Raw genomic sequence first — 26,558 nt, forward strand, 5'->3', positions numbered from 1 at the left:
GTGGGTAAACCCCCTCAGAAAACAAAAAGAGCATTAAAAATTGTGTAAAAAAATGAAAAAGAGTTGTATTCTCATTTAATCATAGTAAACACGAAGCTCCTATTGGCAAAAGCCGTTCCCTGGGAATTGAACTAATGAAACTCACGACACCTCCCCCTACCTCTCCCCATTTTGTGCCGTTAAGCATTCAAATGTAATTTTTATGTTACAAAAATTTTTTTTTCTATAATCACCCCGCGTTCTCCCCATAGCACCGACATTGCATGCTAAGTTTAAAAATATTCTTGCAAAGATCGAAGATTAAAAATCAATTCCTACCCCCTCACCCTGCCACGAATCATCGTCTATACTTATCTGGAGGGTCACTCAGAGTTAGAAAATTTGGGCAAAATAAACCAATTTTTAGATTTCAGACATACTTCCCTCCCCCCTACACAAAGATCCATTTGCCCTCATACATTATAGCTGATGCACAATTACACGCTATTGTATACAATTTTGTCAGACCTTATACGGATCAAGCTAGTTAAATGAAGATTGAAAATTATATTCTATATTAATCGTTTATTGCGTATAGACTATGTCCATCCTTAGGAGCGAATACGCCACCGCATGGCAGTGCTGCCTCTGAAATTGGGAAGCTCAATTTCCAGTCTGTAAATAATTTCAATTCTTTTATCATCCCAAAACTTACACTTGATACTTTTTGGCCCTCTACGAGCTAAAATGGTTGTTTTGCACCATAAAAAGTCAGAAAACACCTCTTTGCTATAAACCACTGGCGGATCCAGGGGACCATGGGGAACCCACCCCCTAGATTTTTTTCTGGTGCCCTCTTTCCCTGTTTTTTTCTTTTAATGCTCTTTTTTTTAGAATAAATTTGTCAATTTCATCAATTATTGCCACTTTTGTCATATTGGCACCCACCAAGATTTTACTCATTGGCGCTCTTGTCACATTGGGTCCCCTTGAGATTTTGCTATACATCTGCCATGTATGACATGGTTCTTTTTGTTGCTTGAGCAGCGCTAGAACTTTCAGTTATGGGTTGAATGAGCCCTATCCCAATTTTTTAGGATTATTGATTTAATATGACAACCCCTGGAAAAAAGCGAACAAATGTTCACACATCCGTGGTCATTTTTCTCAGAAAAATACAAGATGTCCCATTTTTGTAGATAGGAGCCTCTGAAATTTTGTAGTAGGGTTCTCTGCCATACTGAAGCTAAGGCTGTTATTTTCATCAAGATCACTCTCACTTTTGGGTGAGTTTGCCTTTTTCGTGAATCTGTTCAATTTTACCAGTTTTGTAACTTTTATTGGCTGAACTGTTAATTACCCCGAACTGTTTGAAACTTTGGGACACCTAAGGGTAGTTACTAAAAACAGAAAAAGAGGCAGGCTGACGTATATAATTGTTCTGATCCGTGACAATGCCCGTCCTCACAGTGTTACTGCAACCCAGTTTGAGTAATTTAAATGGGACATTTTTGAAAACCCACCATATAATCCCAACTTCGCGCTAAGCGACTTCCGTCTTTAAGCTGAAATAAAGAAGTGCCTTGGTGTGAGGGGGAGGTTACCACTTCCTGAATCACTAAAAACTTGAAGACATTGTCATAGTGCGCTTCAAAACTTTGCCAGCAACATTTTACTTAGATGGCATTACAAAGCTGGTTACCATGATAAATGTCTCAATCGTCAAGATGATTATGCAGAGAAATAATCTTGATAGTACATAGCTTATGGTAATACTTTCGTTTTTTACACTCACTCATCTTATCTTTATCGACAATGAGAGGTTAAAAAACGACCCATATATACATGAAATCAAGTTTTTCTTTATCTATCCTTCAAGAGATTTGTAATTAAAACAATTCAAGCTAGAAACGAGCAATTTTTGTAGAATAGTCACGAAACCATCAAAATACAAATTTAGAAATAAAAAAATGTATAAACTGAAAACTTGACGTCATGACAAAAATAGGCAATGCATAAGGGCAATGGTCATTGTAAATGTGCCCTATGTCAAAAAAGCTCCGCGCCTTAAAAATATATTCAATAAATATAAATCACTAAAAAGTAAGTGATAATTTTGCAGTTCTTAAAAAAACTAAATTATAATATCATATGTTCTTACAATATTTTACTTTAAAGTAAGTGCTTTTCGTTGCAGCTAATAGTCGAAGCACATCACAGCAGCTGTCCCTTAAAAAAACAATGTATTGAAATTATTGGTTCGGCACCTTTTCGTAACCCACAAGTTTAATTGAAGCATGGTAGTAACAATATTCATAATCTATTAATGCGGCATCTTTTACTAATGCTTTTACAGGATAATAACTTGAAAAAAAGGCAAGAATTACGGCATACAGCACTCAAATTCTGCATGCATATTAAGCAGCTATATTTAGTTTATTGCAAGCAGAAATTTCCTGTACATGGAACTTTTTTTGTAGGCTAGCACAACAGAATGCAATGTACGTTGGATGCTAGTCCGTAAGCGTTTGTTTTGTTTTGTTTTTTTGTTTTTTTTTTTTTTTTTTTTTTTTTTTTTTTTTTTTTTTTTTTTTTTTTTTTTTTTAACGCGACCAAATTATTGGTTCCGCACCTTTTCGTAACCCACAAGTTTAATTGAAGCATGGTAGTAACAATATTCATAATCTATTAATGCGGCATCTTTTACTAATGCTTTTACAGGATAATAACTTGAAAAAAAGGCAAGAATTACGGCATACAGCACTCAAATTCTGCATGCATATTAAGCAGCTATATTTAGTTTATTGCAAGCAGAAATTTCCTGTACATGGAACTTTTTTTGTAGGCTAGCACAACAGAATGCAATGTACGTTGGATGCTAGTCCGTAAGCGTTTTTTTTTTTTTTTTTTTTTTTTTTTTTTTTTTTTTTTTTTTTTTTTTTTTTAACGCGGCATTATGTTGCCACACCACATACATTGGACGTTTTTTTATTCTATTTTTTTTACAGCAAGGCATTTGTTTACTATCAAGACAAAATGCCTACAAAATTGGGTCTAAGACTAATGGACTACACAGTAGATGGTCATTAGGACTTCTGTATGGGGTCTTCAAGATAACTAGATGTGTCCTTACTCTTGTTTGTAACACAATAATAGTAACTTATTATTGTATGAAACACAGTGTATGTCATCATCTTCTTTACACAGCCTACTTTCTTTGATGAATAGTTGCTCAAACTTTTCTTTTGCAAGGAGTGTATTTTGACTTTTATTGGCTTATACATACTGTAAGATCAAACACACCATGCATAATTGGACGGTTGGGATAGTTATACCCATTATACACGATGGTGGATCGTGTATCCACCATCGTGGATACAGATGGGAAAAAGATCGATATTTTTTCCCATTTACGTCCAAACCCGTATAAGTCCAAATCGTGGCGGCTCAGAACTTATTTGTTGTGCATAGTCGGTCCTTGTACTGAAGCTTAATGGGACAATATCTACGTCATCATGAAAGTTTTCTCGTATACCATCTAATCGGTAACAATATCGCTACAATGCGTATCGGATTGACAACAGAGAAGAAGTCCAAAACAGTCATAAAGGTCGGAGGGGATTTAAAGCGAGTCTTTAATGCTGTGATTCTGATAGGACGTGATTTGAAAGTACTAGCCTCCTACACCTACAACCAACATCTATAGAAAATTCAACCACCCTAAAATTCAAATTCAACCGCATAAACCGATGGATTCTCGTCCAATCGTATCATTCAATCGCAAAGCCAGATTTAACCCCCTTAGTAAATGTGTCATAAATACTTAAAAAATTTCTATCAGTATTTCGCCTAATATAATTCCAGGAAGTTAAAAGTATTTAAATAAAAAAAAAACGAATTTTTTTAGCTGAAAGTAAGGAGCGACATTAAAACTTAAAACGAACAGAAATTACTCCGTATATGAAATGGGTTGTCCCCTCCGCAATCCCTCGCTCTTTACGCTAAAGCTTTTAATTGTTTTAAAAAGTAGAATTGTGGCAAAAAGTCAAACTTTAGCGTAAAGAGCGAGGTATTTATCTCCTCCTAAATACCTCGCTCTTTATGCTAAAGTATTTTTAGAACCCCTCATATGCGTAATAATCTCTGTTCGTTTTAAGTTTCAATGCTACTTCTTCCTTTCATTTGAAAAAACGTTTTCATGTTTATTTTTCATTGTTTTCTTATAGTAATGCTAGAGAATCCTGCGCCCTTTTCATTGAATTTTTCTTCCCCCATGACAGATTCCTCTAAGGAAAGATCCTCTAACATAGCCCCCTCTCCTCAGCCCCACCCCAAACAAAATAAAATCCCCCTGAAAACGTCTGTACACTTCCCAATAACCATTACTATATGTAAACACCGGTCAAAGTTTGTAACTTGCAGCCCCTCCCCCAGGGATTGTGGGGGAGTAAGTCATCCCCAAAGACATAGTTATTATGGTTTTCGACTATGCTGAACAAAATGGCTATCTCAAAATTTTGATCCGTTGACTTTGGGAAAAAATGAGCGTGGGAGGGGGCCTAGATGCCCTCCAATTTTTTTGGTCACTTAAAAAGTGCACTAGAACTTTTCATTTCCGTTTGAATGAGCCCTCTTGCGACATTCTAGGACCACTTGGTCGATACGATGACCCCTGGGGAAAAAAAACAACAAATAAACACGCACCCGTGATTTGTCTTCTGGCAAAAAATACAAAATTCCACATTTTTGCAGATAGGAGCTTGAAACTTCTACAGTAGGGTTTTCTGATACCCTGAATCTGATGGTGTCACTTTCGTTAAGATCCTACGACTTTTAGGGGGTGTTTCCCCCTATTTTCCTATATAAGGCAAATTTTCTCAGGCTCATAACTTTTGATGAGTAGGACTAAACTTGATGAAACTTATATATTTAAAATCAGCATGAAAACGCAATTCTTTTGATGTAGCTATTGATATCAAAATTCAATTTTTTAGAGTTTTGGTTACTATTGAGCCGGGTCGCTCCTTACTACAGTTCTTTACCACGAACTGTTTGAAAGACTTTAACTTTTAAGTATTTAGAGATAATTCTCAATACAACATTCCCCACGCTTGTATAGATGTGTAGAAGACTCACTCTAGGCTATTACTGTACCTTACGTATGCTATATTCGGTCCAAGGAAAAAATTAATATTTCGATTTGTTTTTTCTTCTGGCTTTTTATCTCCTGCATAAAAATAAACTATCAAAGCTAGAAACGTGAAGTTGTAGGCACAATAATTTTGAAACCGTAAGGAATGCTTTAGGCTATGAAATCCAAGGAATTATCGCTGAAAAATAAATAAAAAGATCATTTTGCAGGGCCCAAATCCCGAAATAGAGGGTAGGATTTATATTCTTTCAAATCCAAGGGCACAATTTTGTCGTTTCCTTCAATCTTTTCAACAAGAATATAAAACAGAGCTATTTCGCAATCGCAGTACAACAAAGTTCAATTGTCAAAATCTAGAGGGAGGTGTGACAGGCCCCCGATTCCTCACTCTACAAAACCATGATCAAAATACCGTCTGAAGAAAACAAGAATAGGAAGGTGATAAAGACCTAGAAGAAAACTTTTTGCTTTACAAAGAGTTGCAGAAGTAGGCCCTGTGGATATTTTTATCATTCTACCAATTCTTTTACGGATGCCAAAAAAAGAAAAAAAAATCAAGCAAAATTTTGAAATAAGAAAACTGTCAGACTCATAATTGCTTTGACTGTGGTTGGAAATGTTGAGGAGAAAAGACTTAATACAACACTTAATGTTATCAGAAAGTCCGTATTACGAAATAGTTGGTAGCAGACGCTAAAGAGCATGGATAGATGATCAAAGTGCTTTCTTGAAACACAGGAATAATCTAAATGTCTTTAAATTGTGTCAAAAAAGCGTGCCAACTGAGTTTTTTTTAAACAATTAGCTGTTAAAATGACTTACTTTGCCAAAAACTTACTTTGCCTCATTACTTAGAATATACTACTCCTTGTCACCACAAGCAACTAAAAGGGATTTGTAAGAAAATATAAATACAACCCAATTTCTTGTATTTGAGCCGCAATTAATAAAGCAACTGACGTGCATTTCTGTTTGTATCAAGATGTGCCGCCGTATGTGGACAAATCTCCACTCACCAAACAAAACACTTTTAACTATGCAGAATGATTTATAAAAATGATAAAAAAAATTAGTTGTTTTTGTATTGTTAACTATGATTTGACTGTTGGTTTGCATACATTTTCGTGATTATTTTCAATTCCAGCGACGTAGCATTTCAATGGATAGCTAAGGGCAGTGCTAAATATCAGAGGCATAATACAAATTTTCAAAACTGCTCAATGTTTTTTTCATATGGAAACAGGGGATCATGCTGGAAAAATAGAGGGATAATCCTTAAAAAATTCCTTTTACTGCTCTTGTCGGAATTAAGCCGACATTAACATTCGGCTATAAAACTTGAGATACAAACTGCTTTCGCAGACAACTATCCACTACTTACCCATTTTGAATTTTTTTAATGTCTCTTAGGACCTATGAAAACTTACAAAAACAAAATTTTATACACTTACTATAGGATAAAATTGCTTTTCTTTCTAGAATAAATTAAAATCCATTTATTTTTCGGCCTTAGCTCATAACAGCGTCAATTTTGTTCCGTCAAGATAAACTGGTCCCCCGTTGAGTTACCTACGAAGAGATGAAAACCACATGCTGAGCCTGCCTTTTAAATTTCAAGTGTTGCCGATGTATAACTATAAATTACACTTTGTGTAAAGAGAAAGAAGAACTTGTTAGCGGATGGGTTGTATGTCAAAGAAATGATGAGAAATATGCCTACTTGTTATTTTAATAATATTTCAATTATATTAGTTTGTTTAGTGCTTTGCCACTGAAATTTGACATAAGTTGCTCCATTAAATATATTTACACAAGAAAAACTATGTTTTCATATGTATAAGCCATTGCAAAATGAAGTATTTGTTGGTTTGTTTGTGCATGCACTGAAAAGCTTCTAGTGTGCATGCACTAGAAACGTGAAAATCGTGTACAGTTGTTTTGGACTATAAAAGATTTTGGGTAAATTCTAGCAAAGTAGAATTTGTAGAGTAATTTTGAACTACAGTTGATTTTCAGTAGATTTTGGTAGAGTAGAATTTGTAGAGTAGTTTTGAGCTACAGTAGATTTTGTACAGCAGTTCCGGACTGTAGTTGATTTCAAGTAGATTTTAGCAGACTAGATTTTATAGAGTACTTTTAAACTATAGTAGATTTTTAGCAGAGTAGAATTCTTAGAGTAGTCTTGAACTATAGTAGATTTTGATTAGATTTTGTAGAGTAGATTATGTAAAGTAGTTTCGACTATAGTCGATTTCAAGTAGATTTTAGTAGAGTAGATTTTCTAAAGTACTTCTGAACTATAGTAGATTTTGAGTAGATTTTGCAGAGTAGTTTCGGGCTATAGTTGATTTCAAGTAGATTTTAGCAGAGTAGATTTTGTTGAGTAATTTTGTACTATAGTAGATTTTAGTAGAGTAGAATACGTAGAGTAGTCTTGAACTATAGTAGATTTTAGCGGAGTAGAATTTGTTGAGTAGTTTTGAACTATTGTAGATTTTAAATAGATTTTAGTAGAGTAGAACTTGTAGAGTAGTTTTAAACCATAGTAGATTTTGAGAGATTTTGTAGAGTAGTTTCGAACTGTAGTTGATTTTAAGTAGATTTTAGCAGAGTAGATTTTGTAGAGTAGTGTACAGACTACATAAATACCCCCAAAACTCACAAAAACACAACCCAGAAAGCTTGAATTGGTACGACATTAGGATTGCGACATGTACGTGCAGAAGGTCCTAACACCCGACAATGTTGACATTTGTCTTTGAGGTCTTAACATTATTTAACATTAAAATCAATCTTGATTTATACTCCTTCCGGGAAAGACTAGGAATAAAAACAAAATCATACCCTTCCTTTATTTTATTATGAAAATCAACTTCAAGTTTACCGTTTTCCGAGCAAATTTCAATTTTAACTAGTAATATTTAGTTTTATTAACTAAAGATGAAGACAAAAAAAAAAAAATGTAAAAAAACTACACAGTTTGAAAAGCTGTAGAATCGACATGTCTCCCTGTTGATTGTGCACCTGCCTTTTTTAATTTTACAGATATGTCGTACTGAACTGATGGGTAGGGATTAATGCTAATCAAATTTTTAGAGAAATATAAAATAGTGCTTCTGCTCACCTTTTTCGAGTTATAGATAATAATCACAAATCACAAAAATTATTGTAAAAAAATAAAAATGTATCAGCCATGTTTAAACAAGAGAAGGGTTTTTCGAATAATCGAAATTCAAAAATTATTGTGAAATGAAAAACAGCAGCCGTGTTTAAAGAAGAGAAGGGTTTTTTGAACAATCGGAAAGCACGAAAATTGTTGTGAAGAATAAAAACAGCAGTCGTGTTAAAAAAAAGACAAGGGTTTTTTAGATAATCAATGTGAAATATAAAATCACAGCAGCCATTTTTAAAGAAGAGAAGGGTTTTTCGAGTAATCGGAAAACACAAAAATTATTGTGAAAAATAAAAATACAGCAGCCGTGTTTAAAGAAGAGAAGGGCATTGTTTTCACCTTCTATCTAATTACATAATTATAGAGCAGTTGGATGTTTATAGCGGTAGTTTAAAATTACTTTGTAGGCTGCTGGCGCCGAAGTTATGGGTGGGAAAAAACAAAATAGGACTCGTAGGATCCATTTTTTCTTAAAAGGTCGATATCTTGGTGATAATTTGGATCTTTTTTAGCACCGTTGCAATCTAAACGTTTAAATAGCCCAATATGATCTTTTATTAAGGAAGGCCGGCTTCGCATTGAAAGATTGCAAAATGAAAATTAAATCGAAACCCAAGTGGCAAAGTTAATTATTTGTTGATCCCATATTTTATTCGTTTTTAAGCTTTGAATTTTTCTAAATTCTACGACAAAAGGGTATGAGAAAACAATATTGGAATCAAATATTCAAAGGACAAGTTGAGCTTTGAACTTTGTTAAAGCCACAACGAGAATTCCGGTCAATCACCAAAAAAAATCTCAAAATTTTCGACAAACCTATATTTTCGGAAAAGATTGTATTATACATATTTCCATCTTCTTGTTTTTCATATTGTTTTTCACCATATAGTTATTGTTAATATGTTAGTTTAAACGTGGTAACTATTTCTAAATAAAACCATACAGATGAGTCGAACGTGTCACCCCTCCGATGTTGAGGACAATGACATACAAATTATTCTGTTTTTATGTTTATTTAATAAACTAGAAAAAAAATTTGGGATAAATTTAGAAAGGTATAGCAGTTGAAAGATATAAAAGCCCAAATATTTAACGGTTAAAGTGTGGCTGGAAGGAACATGGTTTTCACCTGATGAGACTGTAGTAATTGTGGTAGTTGTGCCAACTAATTTGAGTTGAAAGAAATTTGGGATAAATTTAGAAAAGTATAACAGTTGGAAAATGTAAAAGCCTGATGTAATAAAAACAAGATGTAAAACAGTTGAACATGGTTTTCACCTGATGAAGTTTTAGTAATTGTGGTAGCTTTATGAGGTTGTAGTAATTGTGGTATACATCACCTGATGTATAAAAACCAGATGTAGCCTAAAACAGTTGAACATGGTTTTCACCTGATGAGGTTGTAGTAATTGTGGTAGCTTTATGAGGTTGTAGTACTTGTGGTATACATCACCTGATATATAAAAACCAGATGTAAAACAGTTGAACATGGTTTTCACCTGAAGAGGTTGTAGTGATTGTGGTAGCTTTATGAGGTTGTAATAGTTGTGGTATACATCACCTGATGTATAAAAACCAGATGTAAAACAGTTGAACATGGTTTTCACCTCATGAGGTTGTAGTAATTGTGGTAGCTTTATGAGGTTGTAGTAATTGTGGTATACATCACTTGATGTATAAAAACCAGATGTAAAACAGTTGAACATGGTTTTCACCTGATGAGGTTGTAGTAATTATGGTAGCTTTGCCAACTAATTTGAGTGGCCTCTTCTCTATCCCATGCCTTTAATGGTTGTTTACGCTTTTCATATCGTCGCATAGAAGCAAAAATGGGCAGGCAGTTCGCGGTAACATGCTTTAAGTAAGGGGCGAGTCAGTCCATTAAGAACCGAAACTCCAAAACTAGGAATTATAAAAACAATGAATGTAGCAAAAGAATTGAATTTTCGTGCTGATTCCGAATATATAAAGTTCATTAAGTTTAATATCACATATCAAAAGCCACGACCTTGAGAAAGTTTGCTTCGAAAAAAGAGAACGCCCCCCAAAATTCAAGGGATCTTAGTGGAAACCTCATCATCAGTTGCAGAATATCAGAGAACCCTACTGTGATAGTTTCAAGCTCCCATCTACAAAATGTGAAGTTTTGTATTTTTGGTTGGAAGAAAGATCCTGGATGCTTGTTTTTTTTTTTACTGGTGTAATCGTATCAAACCAGTGGTCTTAAAAAGGCGGGAGAAGGTTCATTCAAACGGAAATCAGAAGTTCAAGTGCCCTTTTTAAGTCTCCAAAAAGGTTGGAGGGCTACTAGCCCCCATCTCACGCCATTTTTTCCCTAAGGCATCCAATCAAAATTTTGAGATCTCCATTTTGTTTAGCATAATTGACTTGTGGGCTAAAATTTTCCTTTAGCACCATTTTAGCACCATAAAATTTTCCTTTAGCGCCAGCTCTTAATTTTTGTTTCGTAATTTTAAACCAAATGAAGTTACCCATTTGGAATCATCATAATCTCTTTTTCTTTTAACTTGAATATTGCTATGCCTCTTTTAGGGTTCTAGTTACTGTTAGCCACTCCTTCCTCAGAGTACCTCTCCAATAACTGTTTAACGTTTAAATATTAAACACAAAACCTAATATTTCTATTTAAATGTCGGTAAAACTGATTTCCTGGTAATAAATTTTCTGGACACTTAAGACCCCCCCTCCCTCCAGTTTACATTTTGTGCCAACTCCCCTTACTTTTACCCTTAACTAATCTCCTAAACTGTACGCTAATATCAACACCCGGGGTATAATCACCGGCAAGCAGATGTAATAGACACAACCATCAACCTGGTAGTAAATGTTGATCTGCTAATAATTCTTCCTTGACAGTAACATATGGTTGGCTGTTTCCTCTCAACTAGTTGCTATTTGAGTGATGAATATTTAACATCCGGATATGCAAGTTTTACTTTTTTTTTGTTTATTAAAAAATATTTTTTGAAAATGTTTTTTTTTGTCAAAGAAAAGTTAAGAGAAATATTAAAGCCAAAAACGAACAGTGAAACTTAAAACAGGGATAAATTACCATCAATGAATAAATGAAAATCAAAAGGAGAGAAAATGAAATGTGTAATTGCATCCTAAACAAAGACAACAAATATTACCAAAAGGAATAAAAGAATTCTAATGTAAACAGAAACTAAAATGAATAATCGAGTCAAGCTAAAACGAGCAAAAATTACCACAAATAGGAGTAGGGTTACAACCCCCAATAAATGTTCTAAAAGCCAGAGTGTCATCTGCAATTTAGTGAAAAATTTTGCATTTTTAGAAATTTAGTTTTTACGTGTCCTACATCAACAACAATACAACGAAAACGATTATTGGTACTTGTCTGTTAAACACATTATTCTCAAGCAATACATATATTCTGCTGATTGTAACTTTAAAGAAAACTGGTTTCATACCCACAAAGACAGATGACTTTTCACAGAGTGCATTGGACTTATATAATTTGGGTTATATATTTACACATCAGTAGGGATTGGGGGTTAGGTTCAGTTAAGTTACTTTCTTTGATTACTTTCTGACATTGAGAGGGTTTTGGGAATGATAGTCCTATTCCTATTCCTGATAATTTCTTTTCTGTTTAAGTTTCACTTAATTACTTCTTATAATTTCTTTTCGTTTTAAAACTCATTTATTTATATATAGCAGTATTCAAGGCCATATCCAGGGAGGGGGGAGATCCATGGTGTTTGAATCCCCATTGAAATGTTTGTCTGACACATAATATGATATAACATAAATTTTTATAACATAACAAAAATACATATAAACAAATTTTTGACGCGTTTTTTAAGTTTTATTTGTGTGCCCTCCCTCCTCTCGAAGAAAATCCTGAATGCTGCCCAGTTATATCTGCTATCTCTATGTTCCACTGGATGTTTGATTTTAATTTCTGTTAGTTTTGGACTTCATGTATTTATTAATTTAGGTTCTGTTTAACTTTGAGTTATTATAGGACTTCATTTCTGCTAGGCTTTGCTATGTTCCCCTATTTTCCTTTAAAAACTTTTTTCTGGAAAATATTTTTTTTTATTAATTTTCATTTGTTTTTTGTTCATACAGTTTAATTATTGGTTAATATCGGGATTATTTGATAGCTTTTTCAGTTTTTGAGATTAAGAATTAGAATATTGGATTATGATTTATATTTTAGTTAAAACCAGAATATTAATCCAAAATATTCGATCAGCAGTAACTTTGTAGAATAGATTTTTAACAATTTTTTACAGTAGAATTTCAGGTGAATGAAGAGGGGTATTGGCAATCTTAAGAATGAGAAAATTCGTAATGGGCTAAAGCCATCCTGATCCCCATATTGTTGACGCCCTCGAATCTGCACAAATCTTAATCCACCATTTTATGAGTAGGCCTAATATTTTTATCATATGTTTTGTTATGTTTTATTGTTGAAACAAATGCATTTGAAGGTCATTTATTAGAAAGAGAAAAGAAAAATATTTATGAGAATTTATGAGAAACGTGTAATTTTAGAAGTTTAAGGACAGAAAACTTTAGGCTTCCACATCCCCTAAATTCTATGTAAGATTCTGACTTTTAGAATTACATATTTTGTCGTCTATCTCTTGTATTGATTCATTCTGTCATGAGAAATAATAATGATATGAGAAATTTCTCAAAACAGTCTATGAGAAAAGAATAATAATTGTCGTGTTTAGGGTTCAACGAACTGATAGATTTGCTTCTTTCAGAATTTTTTTTTCCTCTTAGATTCGCAGGGACGGATTTAGAGCAAAATATTGGGGGAGGGGAACAATGTGACAATGTGGCCAATAATTGATCAAATTGACAAATTTATTTAAAAAAGAGTGAAAAACAGAAAAAAAAACAAGGAATGAGGGCACCAGAGAAATTTTGAGGGGGAAGGTTCCGCCCAGTTCCTTTCGGATCCGCCAGTGTCTACTCGTTTAGTCCGGTATTCATGCCTAGTAGGTTATTAGTGGAACGGAGATAAGACAAATTTGGTCCTATTTGGGGTATCATGAATCAATAACCTACAGCATTTTTTTTATCTAGAGGTATTGTCTTCATTGGGGTCCCTTGCCACTGTTGATATGCCCTATAAATCTAAAAAAATAGGGGTTTTTTTCGGCTTCAGGTGTCACATGTTGATTCGGCCCATCTTCAAAAAATATTTCGTTTTCATCGAAGTCTACTTGGCCCTATCTGCATGCTCTATGTTACATGCCTATTAGAGACGAAAATAATTCAGGCCCATTTTCAGGCGTTGCAAACCGATACAGCCAAAACTGGCTTCAAATTTAATTTCTGCAGAGGGATCTACCAGGCCAAGAAACTTCTGAATGTCATTTTTAAGCGAATTGGAGAACCGGAATAAAAATTTAAGGTGTCCTTTTCTTGCGTCCCAAGACTTTGAGCCTTTTTTGTCTGGAATGATCAAAAACATTCTAAGTCAATTAACTGGACTGAATAAAAGTATTACGAGTGCTAACTAACCACAAAAAAAGTTTTGGGGCTATTTTGGTTCGAGAGCATTTTCTTATGTTTTTTTCTCTGCATAAGACAGTGGTTTCCAACTTGTGGGGCACGCCCCATCGGGGGGCGCAAAGCCGTTGCTAGGGGGCATGCAGCTGTTTCCAAAATATCATTTTCAAATACAAACCAAAAAAGTGAAATAGGTGTCAAAAAAGTGAATCACCAGTATACGTAATCCACAATCCTCGCCGCGAATTTTTCGGGTACAAATGCTAAAACATCCCCACTTCTTTGATAAACAAAGCTTTAGAAATTTTGTCGCCATTTGTAACATCTAACCTATGTGAAACTGGTTTTTCTACTGTAGTTGTCTTAAATTAAATAAAAAAACTAATTTTTTTAGCTGAAAGTAAGGAGCGACATTAAAACTTAAAACGAACAGAAATTACTCCGTATATGAAATGGGTTGTACCCTCCGCAATCCCTCGCTCTTTACGCTAGAGCTTTTAATTGTTTTAAAAAGTAGAATTGTGGCAAAGAGTTAAACTTTAGCGTAAAGAGCGAGGGATTGCGGAGGGTACAACCCATTTCATATACGGAGTAATTTCTGTTCGTTTTAAGTTTTAATGTCGCTCCTTAATTTCAGCTAAAAAAAATTGGTTTCTTTTATTTAATTTCTGAACGTTTTTGAATTAATGCATGTTTGGTTTTGGCTCTCCACACATAAATTATTAAAATGAAATTTGTATATTAATTCTTTTTTTGGCTAAATGGCTTTCTCTTAGTTTTGATCAGACGATTTTGAGAAATAAGGGGTGGAGAAGGAGGCCTAGTTGCCCTCAAATTTTTCGGTAACTTAAAAAGACAACTAGAACTTTTAATTTTTAACGAACGTTTTTATTAGTAAAAATTATACGTAACTTAAGAATTAACTTACGTAACAAACTCTTATATTCTTATATTTTTGATTATATATATGAGGGGGTTGGTCCCCTCGTTAATACCTCGCTCTTCACACTAAATCTTGTTTTGTCCCAATTCTTTAAGAATGACCCCTCAATCAGAAAGGCCGTAGAATAAGTAGTTGAAATTACTAAAAATAATTTAGCATAAAGAGCGAAGTATTTATTTCCTCCTAAATACATCGCTCTTTATGCTAAAGTATTTTTAGAACCCATCATATGTGTAATAATCTCTGTTCGTTTTAAATTTTAATGCTTCTCCTTACTTTCAATTGAAAAAACTTTTTCATGTTTATATTTTCATTGTTTTTTTTTAATAGTAATGCTAGAAAATCCTGCGCCTTTTTCATTGAATTTCTCTTCCCCCATGAAATATTCCTTTAAGAAAAGATCCTCCCATATAGCCCCCTCCCCTGAACCCCACACCCAAACCAAAAAAAATCCCCCTGAAAACGTCGGTACACTTCCCAGTAACCATTACTATATGTAAACACTGGTCAAAGTTTGTAACTTGCAGCCCCTCCCCCAGGGACTGTGGGGGAGTAACTCATCCCCAAAGACATAGTTATTATGGTTTTCGACTATGCTGAACAAAATGGCTATCTCAAAATTTTGATTCGTTGATTTTGGGAAAAAATGAGCGTGGGAGGGGGCCTAGATGCCCTCCAATTTTTTTGGTCACTTAAAAAGGGAATTAGAACTTTTCATTTCCGTTAGAATGAGCCCTCTTGCGACATTCTAGGACCACTTGGTCGATACGACGACCCCTGGGAAAAAGAAAAAAACAAACAAATAAACACACACCCGTGATTTGTCTTCTGGCAAAAAATACAAAATTCCAAATTTTTGTAGATAGAAGCTTGAAACTTCTACACTAGGGTTCTCTGATACGCTGAATCTGATGGTGTCATTTTCGTTAAGATTCCACGACTTTTAGGGGGTGTTTCCCCCTATTTTCTTAAAAAAGGCAAATTTTCTCAGGCTCTTAACTTTTGATGGGTATGTTTAAACTTGATGAAACATATATATTTAAAATCAGCATTAAAATGCAATTCTTTTGATGTAGCTATTGACATCAAAATTCAATTATTTAGAGTTTTGATTACTATTGAGCCGGGTCGCTCCTTACTACAGTTCGTTACCACGAACTGTTTGAAACAAAGAACCGATCTCGCTTAATGATTGAAAAGGAACTGAGAACCGCGATTTCTTCAACGATACCACGGTTCGAGAAAATTTGTGCTGAAAATAAGCTTAACCGTCACATTAAAATTTTATGTTGTATTAATATTAATTGTATATTCTTTTTTGTTTTGTTATTATATTTCGTATAATAAATATATTATATTCTTACATAATATTGTATATTATTTTATAAGCCATTCAATAAATTATATTTACCTCATTACCTCATATTTACCTCAGTAAATAGCCTTAAAAAGATAGCCCTTGTATACCCTCTCACTAAACACAAATATGGTGATTTTTGATTCAAGTGCACTTGTCCTCTCAGTGCCCTGAAAATTAAAATTAAATTTCCAAGCTGCTCCTGAGACAAAATTAATATGTTATTTGAAAGACCTGGATACGAATTCTTCTTTTGCCTAACAGTGTAAAAAATTTAAACTGATTAGAGACCGAAATTTTTAGAACCGTTCCACTGCCCATTCCATTGTATCAAGATTTTATTTAAACTTTCCCCCGCCCCCCCATATTCTGTGTAAGTACCAACTTGATCTTCAAAGCCATTTCCAGAAAATTGCAGGTACGTTATTTCGGTCACCTGGTGACATAGTGTATTTTGACTTGCCTCAGTGCCTAGCCTGAATAGATTATATGTCCCATAAGGGCTTATAGTGCATGAGTGTTAAGGTGAATATAAACAAAATATTTTTGGCGCCTCCTCCCGGTGCCACCTCACTCTAAGTCAAAATTTGATGTCCTCTTGGCACCCTCTACGGTCCTTGAAAGTTTCGAAGTTTAGTATTACCCATCAAAAGTTACGAGCCTGAGAAGATTTGTATTATTTTTGGAAAAAGGGGAAAATGCCCCAAAAATTATTGAATCTTAATGAAAATCACACCATCAGATTCAGCGCATTATAGAACCTTACTGTAGAGGTTTCAAGCTCCTAAATGTAAAAATGTGGGAAAAAACTTCCCAAAGTCACCCGATCAAAATTTTGAGATAGTCATTTTGTTCAGCATAGTTTTCTCCCTAATTAGATTTATTTCAAAAGAATTTTATCGATGGTTCGCAAGACCTAGATTCCCATAGTTTCCCAAAAGTATAGCCTACTTTGAAAATCACGGATACCAGAAATTACTACAAACTGGAGTACGGTTAACTCCTCCTAAGGGCCAAAACGTCATTTGGATTTTACTGAAAACACTTTCAATTTTTCTGAATATTAACAACAAAAAATAACACAGATAAATGTGAAATAGAATATATCTCAAGTCTAATCGAGCTTTACAATAAGATTGGTGCTGCCTGTCCCCTTCCTTCTCTAAAAACCTCTAAACGGCTTGAATTTCATTTGCATTTCGTTAAGTAAAACATTTATTTTGAAGAATTAGACTCTGATTTATCAAAAGCTTAAAAATAAAAGCAAAAAAAAAGAAAAGAAATCAACCTTAATAACAAAGATTTATGAAAAGAACTAGTGAAAGTAGACTTGAGATTTATTGTTTGTGTGCATATTCTATTAATTTTGAGCCTTAGACAAAATGGGGGGGGGGCTGATATCCTTGCCCTGAAAAGTTTGCTGGTCAATGTAACTGTAACATTTTCTACATTTTGTGTGTCTTTAAGGTTTTAATTCCACTAAGCCCGGAAAAACAATATTTCGTAATTTTTTTCTTTTTTCGAGTTTAGTTCTTTTAGCATAACCATAGCAACAGCAAACAATCAACTAGAAATATTCCAGAGTACTATAATTAAAACTTTGTCAGATCTTTATCAATGTCAGTCTAGTTTCCGACTGTCGTTAAAACTCGTAATGGACTTTGTTTGCTCCCAAATTAAATGCTATCTCTTTTCAGGATCTGCCACTCTTGTAGCTCTTCCAAGTAATTTCAGTACAATATATACAGGCAAAAAATTCAATATCTTTCCTTTAATTTTCTGCAGATAATACAATTCGGCCTTTTATAAACGTCTACGAACTCATTTGCCAGTTCATACTTTATTAGAAAGTTCATGCGATATGCAATCACGAAAGCAATATTTTGATGTTTTTATTCGTTTTCTAAGAGGCTGGTATGGAAGATAGTTGCTTTATTTTTAAACAAAATGTTCACACTTTCTTTTAGCTAATTACTTTATTCCTTAAGTATATGTCAGAGAAGATAGCCAAATAATCTTTTTTAACTAGTTGCTGAATTTCTCCATTGTTGCTGAGTGAAATTTTGGACCAGTAAAATGAGTACAAAATCCGATTAGCTCTTTTACGATTACTTTTAAGCAACTTAAAATATTTTGTACAAGTAAGTTCTCTATTTTTAAGCCTCCTTTGCATTTGGGGAACATTGAGTCAAACTGATCTTAGGGTAAAGAGTAATTTCCGACAACGGAAACCCAAACTCTAAGAAACGAAGTTATGATTATAATTTAGCCAACAACAAAATATGTTATTCACGCTGATTCTAAATATGAAAATCTGTTAATTTAAAAATTTTTCGTCGCTGATATCAGCACATAAAAAATTGGTATAATCTTAGAACAGGAAATAAACTCCATAACAGAGGGGTACGATATTTATGGAAATAATAGAACAAATTCAACATGCATGAGAAGACTGAGGTACACATACTGTAGAACTTTCCCTAAGAATATTCAGACGATTAGTGATTAATCCTCTGGTCAACTTTTCATATATATATATATATATATATATATATATATATATATATATATATATATATATATATATATATATATATATATATATATATATATATATATATATATATATATATATATATATATATATATATGTGTATGTGAGTGTATATACATACATAGCATGAAGGCTGGAGTGTGGTTACGGAGGGGGTGGATTACCATCAATGAGTCAGCTTGGTAAAAGTCAACTGATGAATATGAAGCTCTTGGATTTGAAAAACTTGGCATTGTAACTCTAAGAAACTTAGCTGAGGTATGCTGGTTAAATCCGGACAGGATGTAACCGCGGGAAATGAGCCAGTCCTTTCGGAAACGACCATATGGAGGAGCAGAGACAATAATAATTACCTTGAATATTCTGTTGTACAAACACTGTTTTCTCTACTATCATTTGCACCATCCGCCTGGTAATGAGAAAAACCGGAAACACTCAAACAGGTGATACAGATGAACATCTATTTTTTTTTTCCCATTATTTGGTACTTAAAGAAAAAATAGCATCTTCTTAAAAAAAAGATCCAGTAAAATATTGTTCTTTTGCATGGAAGTAAAGAGCGACATTAAAACCTAAAATGAACAGAAATTGTGGTACTTGCGTGTTATAGCGACCACACAAAATAAGTGAAGTTAGGTTAATTCTAATGAAATATACCAAAATATGATGTAAATATAATACTTTAGTAGCATAACTAAGAAAAATAAAACAGATAATTATGGAAAGCAAGCCGCTGAGAACGCATTATATTTTAAATACCTAACCTAATCACCTCTATATATTATTAGATAGATAAAACAAGTTTTTTTAACTGCAAGTAAGGGGCAACATTAAAACTTAAAACGAACAGAAATTATTCCGTATATGAAAGGCCCCTCCTCAACACCTCGCTCTTTACGATAAAGTTTGACTCTTTCTCAAAATTCTACTTTTAAAAACAATAAAAAACTCCAACTCAACTTCCCTCATGTTGGAGCAGTCGTTATTGAGGCCTTTTTTTAAATTATTTGTTCCCTTTTCGTTTTTAAAACCAATCCAGGACGGCCTTAAATGCTATGATGGCTATCACCCCCTTAAATATGACTCTTTACATCAAAAAGTGACTTTTGCAATGTAATACCTCCAGAAAAAGAGAAAATTCTTTTCGAAACAAAATATAATAGTTCAAAAATAAATTAACGTCTCCAAAACAATGGGAAAGCTTGAAGAAACAAGCTATGTCCCGAGTTAGGCTAAAAACGACCCAAGTCCGACCCAAGGTGCTTAAGCACATGGGCGCCCGTAAGCTGAATTCAGGGGGGGGCTTACTTGGTCTAATCAGCACTTCCAGTGTTGTATAATAGAAATCTCGAAACAAAAATATAAGGCGGTACCATTCAGCCAGGAGGGATGGCATCCCTCCCCCTTATAGGCACCCATGCTTAAGCAAGCTAAATCCAAGCTGCAATTAGTCTTACTCTTCTGCCATTTTGCAGGAGAAAGATTTGGAAACATGCAATGATCATGAATCTGAATAATTTAGGTGTCAAATGGATCTTGAATTTCTCTAAATCCAGCCTCCTCAATAAGACCCAGACTTTGTGCAAGAATACTAGCCAAGTCATGATACATTGCAAAAACAAGCTGACTCTTGGTTTGCCCTAAGACGCTCTGAGCTGAAGCAGTACTGTAAAGAAATGTCGGGAATAAAAAAATAGTTTATAAAATTTGTCAAAAAGAAATTTTAATTTCGATATTTAAGAATCATTTGATCAGGTTCGTCACATGATTGGAATTACTTCGTTGTTGCTGAGTTTTTCAATTTGTTGGGCAACACAAATACTGGGTTTCCATGCCCTTATTGAATTTTCAGCTTGGTGACAAGCAAACATGTTGGATTCCCACAGCCTTATTGAATTTCCAGTTTACCTAGAGATAGACAAGTTAGTTTTTTCTTAGGTTCTTGAATTTTCACTAAGCTGAATTTTTAATCCTACTGTTAGATTCCCGCTGATTTCTTTGGGGTTTCTCACAAGCTTAGTTTATTTTCTTAATCCTAGTATTTAATTTCCGGCAAGAACTTTCCGTGGGGAGGGAAATCTTCAGGGATGAGCTTTCCAGGAGAAATTTTTACACTCAGAGGATTCGGCAGAATTCCTATATGAAATTCTTTTTATTTGTCTCACTTTCTTTCTGCCAACTCAATTTCGTATGTGGAGATGTTCCAGGAAAATTGTCCGAGGAAAATTATCAGCGGGATCAGAATTCCGGAAAAAATTCTACGGAAGGGAGGGGGGATTTCCGGAGTGATCAGAAGAATGATAAAATATCAAAGTATTTTTTAAATGAAAGTATGCGGAGAATAATTTTTAAGACTCTTTCGCAAGAAATTTTACGGAGGTAGGGCGGGGGGGGGGTCAACTAGCTTGGAATTCTCTGGTGAGAATTTTACCGGGGGATGTATTTTTTGTGAGAGGAACTTGACACGGAGGAGTTTCCCGTGAGGGAAGTAATTTTGCATTGAGCGTGAGCCAGGTCTGCCGGCATTATTTAAAATACTATCAGAAATTAAATTAAAAAAGGAATTTTTTCACCTGAAAATAAGGAGCAACATCAAGACTCAAAATGAGCAGATTTTATTCCTCATATGAAGGGGTTGCCCTCTCCTCAGTACCTTGCTCTTAACGCTCAAGTTTGACTATTTGTCCCAATCTTTAAGAACGACCCCTGAAACACAAGGGCCGTTTAATTAGAATTGGAAGCTTTTTCAAAAGTGCGGAAAACTTTAACGTGAAGAGCTAGGTATTGAGAAGCAAGGTCATAATTTTCATAGAGATTACCTTCTTTTTTGGTGGTACTTCCCCCTTTTTTTGTAAGTCTACAAATGTTCTTATGTTTATCAGTTTCGAGCAATATTTCGAAACCAAATGAATTTTCCTTGTTTGGAATCACTTTAAATTCAGTACATACATTGCACCGATTACGGTATATGCTTGCACTGTTACGGAAAAGCCTCGGTTGCTATTGGCACAGGTTAGTCTGTATTACTAGTCCCTTACCCCCAAACTTCATAACAGTGTCTTGCTTTGGGTCCTTCAGCTAGGCGCTGGACAATCAAGAAGTAAGGGTTAGCTCTCATTAAACTCTATGTTTGTTCTAATATCAATAAAAGAAGGACTTATTTTCTTTTTTCAGGAGCAATCCATCAGGCTATTACTGACCAGGGCCGTATCCGGGATTTTTTTGCGGGGGAGGGGGAGGTCAAAAGACTTTAAAAAACCATATCAAAAAAATTATGTACATTTTTGTTACGTTTTTATGAGTCAGATAAGCATTTCAGTGGGGGAGGAATCAAAACCCTTAACCCCCGCCCTAGATACAGTCTTGTTGCTGACACTAAAAGTTCTAGCAAAGTTTACTTGAATGGTTAAATAAAAGTTGCAAATGGAAACTTTTGTTTTTACTTTGTAATTGTCCGAACCTAGTATTTGGGCCAAAACTTATCGAACTCAAAATCCATGTAACATCACCAAAAAAGGAGTGCCTCCTTACTATTTACTCATCATTTTACTGACATTTTTGATTGGAAGATTCGTATTGCATGAAAAGTTATATTATGTATATAACTCGCAACACATTGAAAATTGCATTTCTTCTTTTTTGTATACTCCTCTTTAGACGTTGAACTTCTGATGTCTGGCATCAACATGCCTCGACTAAATAACACCCCCCAATCAAAACGTCTTCATAGTTGAAGTGGTATAACTACTCATTACCATGTCACACTCTTCCCCAGGGAGATTATTATATGCCATTGAACAGAGAAGCAATATATGCAATTAGTATCTTCAGCCTTTCACACAATGACAAACGTATGACATTTTTGACAGAAAATAGCAAACTGCACTAGAGGATATAAAATTATGCGGTTTGGAAACTGTAAATACTGGGATCTCTCATTCAAATTTTATTACGACGTTTGTTCCAATGAATTAATACTAATAACATAGCACATACTAGAATTCTTGCCAATTTTGATAATCGAAAACCCAAGCCTATGAAATAAGCCAAATGGTTTTCTTGATCAATAACTTTGGCCTAAAAAGCTGAGGAGGTTCAGTTTTTCATTATGTGATCTTTGCACTACTTGCATTTGAACAGCAAGATATAGCCTACAAGATTATGTTTAATATAATTCTAGTTGTTTAGCCTAATATCATTCTAAAATAAAATACATTTGTGGAGTCTGTGAACCAATAGAGTGTTTTTGTTTAGTAGAGGAACTACAACTAGACTATGAACTAGAACTACTAAACTAGAAATAATTTGATAGTAAAATAATGTCCAACTGCCCATCTGGAATCACTGAAGAAGGGGAGGGGGAACTTATGGTGATTAGAAACCGCAAGCGTGATATTACGAATCATAAGTCAACTTTAAAAGGGAACGGAAGAGTTTTTATCTTGCTTTTCAAATCCATGGCTTAATACGGTCGCTTTATTCCGTATAGGAGGGGGGTTGCCCGTCCTCATTCCCTCGCTCTTCATGCTAAAGTTTTTTAGTAGGTTACTTTTTAAAAAGTTTCTTATCGTAGGCAGCGCAAAAGTGCTGCCTAAGTAAAGAACGATGTTGGCACAATGTATTTTTTTCTCCTTTTTTTGGTCTTCCCAAGGCCTTCCCAGTCTTCCAAGACCCCTATGCCTTCCCAAGGGCAGAATATAATTTGCATTTTACTGAAAAATTGCGAATGTACGTTTTCAGTTTAATACATATCTACTACTACTGCTACTAATAACTCACTGCAGCACCAAGCCGCCTGAGGCCAACACAGCCACACACGCTCCTCCTCCAACCTCTTCTATTTAAAGCCTCCCTCTTTACACCCTCCCAGGAAGTTCCCATTTCCTTTAAATCTTTATTTATGACATCCTCCCAACCCAGACAAGGACGACCTGCTTTCCGCGTAGCCCTAGACGGTTGGCCAAAAAGGACAATCTTCGGTAATCTGTCATCCTTCATCCGTAGAACGTGGCCTAGCCATCTCAACCTTTCTTTCATTATAGCCCCAGAAAGCGGGATTGAACCACACTTTTCGTACAACCTACTGTTTGAAATACGGTCAGTCAGCCGGGTACCCAGAATATGTTTAATACATATACTGATATTTATTCCTTGAAATGTTAATAATATTTGACTTACTAAAGTTATATAAGTGAAAACATTTAAAATTTATTTTTTTCAGTAAAGTGCAAATTAGGCTCTGGCCTTGGGAAGGCGTAGGGGTTTCGAGCCCTACTCATGTTAATTTCTGCTCGTTTGAGTTTGACTCGGTTATTTATTGTAATTTCTGTTTGTTTTGGGTTTAATTTATTTATCGATGCTGATTTGTGGTAGTTTATGCTTGGCATATTATTTGATTTTATTTTGCTTCTTTTTTTTGTTTAATGGAGTTCTCTACTTTTCTTTGAAAAACTTATTTCGTGGAAAAATTTCTTAAAATTAACTCTAATTAAACGGCCCTTGTGTTTTAGGAGAAGTTCTTAAATAAGTAGGACAAAAATTATAAATTTAGCGTAAGGAGCGAGATTTTGAGAAGAGGGAAATCTCCACATAATAGTTTCTGTTCGTTTTAAGTTTTAATGTTGCTCCTTACCTTCAGTTGAAAAAACCTTTGTTTTTTTTCTAAGCGCTTTTTAAAAAATGCCAGGAAATCGGCCCCATTCCATTGAGAGTTCCCTGATCCCACGGAAAATTATTCGATCAAAACTTCCTCCCACGTAAAATACACCTACCCAGAAAATTCCTCTGGACGATTCCATCTTCTCTGAAAATTTCCCTGGAGAATTTTCTTACGCACATTTCCGGCTGGAAAATTATCATTAGCATGCTTTCATTTTAAAAAGGCTTTAATTTCTGATTGTTTTTCCAATCATGCCCGTAGTTATGCCACTCTGGGCAAAAAAACTTCCCGGGAATCCCCCCCCACAGTGGAAAATTTGCTCCCACAAAGAATTCACCTATGGAAAATTTCTTCTGTGGAAAATTCCCCCTTGAATGATTTCTAATGCAAAAAAGCCCCCCTTCACGGAAAAATCCTCCAAACAATTCTAGCCCTGCTAAGAATTCCCCCCGGACAATTCCCCCGGAACATCTTCACATGGAAAATTTAGTCAGCAAAGAGAAAGTAAGAAAAAAAGAATTTTGCTTAGGAATTCTGGAAAATTCCTAGGGACTAATCTAGACCTGTCAGCGCCCGAAGCCAGAATGGCCTTTGGTGCCCGCCGGTCAAGAAACCCATTATAGATATCAGGTTCTGGTTATTTAATTCTTTAAAGAACATATCTGTTGAACTGTTCTACTATGTAAAATCATTTTCAAGAAAAACCTTAAGATTCCAGGTAACAACATTTTATTAGTGATACAATAGTTCTGACGCATGCATTATGCAAATTACGCATGCAATTTACATGATACACACTCAGTAATATCCAGTAGATTGATACTTAACTTTACGTGCTTTTTTCGAAGCAAATGTCTTTATAATGTCTTGATATAAAAGATTTGATTTTTTTTTTTTTAATAACCTTAATTTGATGAAGCCTCTATAAAATACATCTTCAAGGTGAATATTGGCAAGTTCCAAAGCTGCAAAATTAGGGTCACATTTTATTTTTTCAGATAAAAAAAAGTTGCTTACGAACCAGCCCCCCTTCCCCCTTAGAACCGTCTTTGAAAATTGCCCCAGAGTAAAATTTCTTTCGAAACTTCAAACCCCGAAACTTTCCTCCCCACGGAAAATTCTTCCCTTAGAAAGTCCCCCAGAAGAAAATCTCCGCATAAAAATGTTTGTATAATTTTCAATAATAAACACTTTACACAAATGATGAATTTTATAACTTCCAGCCCTTTCCCCAGGGGCTCTGGGGGAGTGTTATCCCCAAAGGCATAGCTATTGAACCTCTTAACTATGTTTAACCAAATTGCTATCTCAAGTTCTTATACGACAACTTTGGGGATAAAATGGACATGTTGAGGAAGATACTAAAAAGTAACCCGAGGGCAGTCCCCCTTCTTTGGGCCTTTCAGATGCCCTACGCAAAACACAGTTTATCAAATTTGAGATAGTATTTTGTTCAAAATAGTCTAAAGGTCGAACAATTATGCCTCCGACGATGGCGTGACCTCAAAGTCCCTAAGGTAAGGGTCGTAAGTTATGCAAGTTACCCATTGTTTACATATAGGGTTCGTCTTTTAGGAAAGGATAATGTGCTTAAACTGTGGGTGAAACATGAGGCATGAGGGTGAAACTTCCTCAAAATGTTGTTTAGGTTAGGTTTATCAAATTTGACATAACATTTTGTTAAAAATAGTCTAAAGGTCGAACAATTATGCCTCCGACGATGACGTGACCTCACAGTCCCTGAGGCAAGAGCCGTAAGTTATGCATTGTTTACAAATAGGGTTTGTCTCTTAGGAAAGGGGAATGTGCTTGAACAGAGGGCTCCAAAAGGACTTAAGGCATTAAGGTGAAACTTCTTCAAAATGTTGTTTGTCAAAAGAGTGTCGGGAACAACCGAGGATATTAAGAGGACACTATCAGGACATGTTGAGTGGAATGTCCAAAAGTATTCGGAGGGGCAACCAGCCCCTTCGCATTTTTAGATCCCCCTCAACACTGATCAAAATTTTGTGATAGCCGTTTTTCAGAATAATCAAAAGATCCAAAAGCTATACTTTCGGGGATGAGACGACCCCCGCATCCCTCAGGGCAGGGGTTGCAAATTATACAACTAGTCCATTGTTTACATGTTGGATTTATTGTTGGGAAAGACGGGAATATTTGATCCTGTGTGGTCTAAAAAGACTAGGGGTATGAAGATGAAACTTCAGGAATGTTGAGGG

At 34.8% G+C, this 26,558-nt stretch overlaps 1 protein-coding gene across 5 annotated transcripts in view; it reads left to right on the forward strand.

Annotated features, from left to right (window-relative positions):
• The window catches only part of LOC136040376 (aryl hydrocarbon receptor protein 1-like), a 158,992-nt gene that overhangs the window by 34,108 nt on the left and 98,326 nt on the right, over window positions 1–26,558 (forward strand). Inside the window, exon 1 of one of the 5 annotated variants that reach the window (XM_065724670.1) lies at window positions 21,671–21,689. The exons of the other annotated variants lie outside the window; for them this stretch is intronic. The gene's annotated coding sequence lies outside the window, so the exon portion shown is untranslated. Of the gene's footprint in view, window positions 1–21,670; window positions 21,690–26,558 lie in introns of those variants that run through there. 5 annotated transcript variants of the gene reach the window in all.

Source organism: Artemia franciscana, chromosome 2 (genome assembly GCF_032884065.1).
Source record: "Artemia franciscana chromosome 2, ASM3288406v1, whole genome shotgun sequence".
NCBI classification, from domain to species: domain Eukaryota; kingdom Metazoa; phylum Arthropoda; class Branchiopoda; order Anostraca; family Artemiidae; genus Artemia; species Artemia franciscana.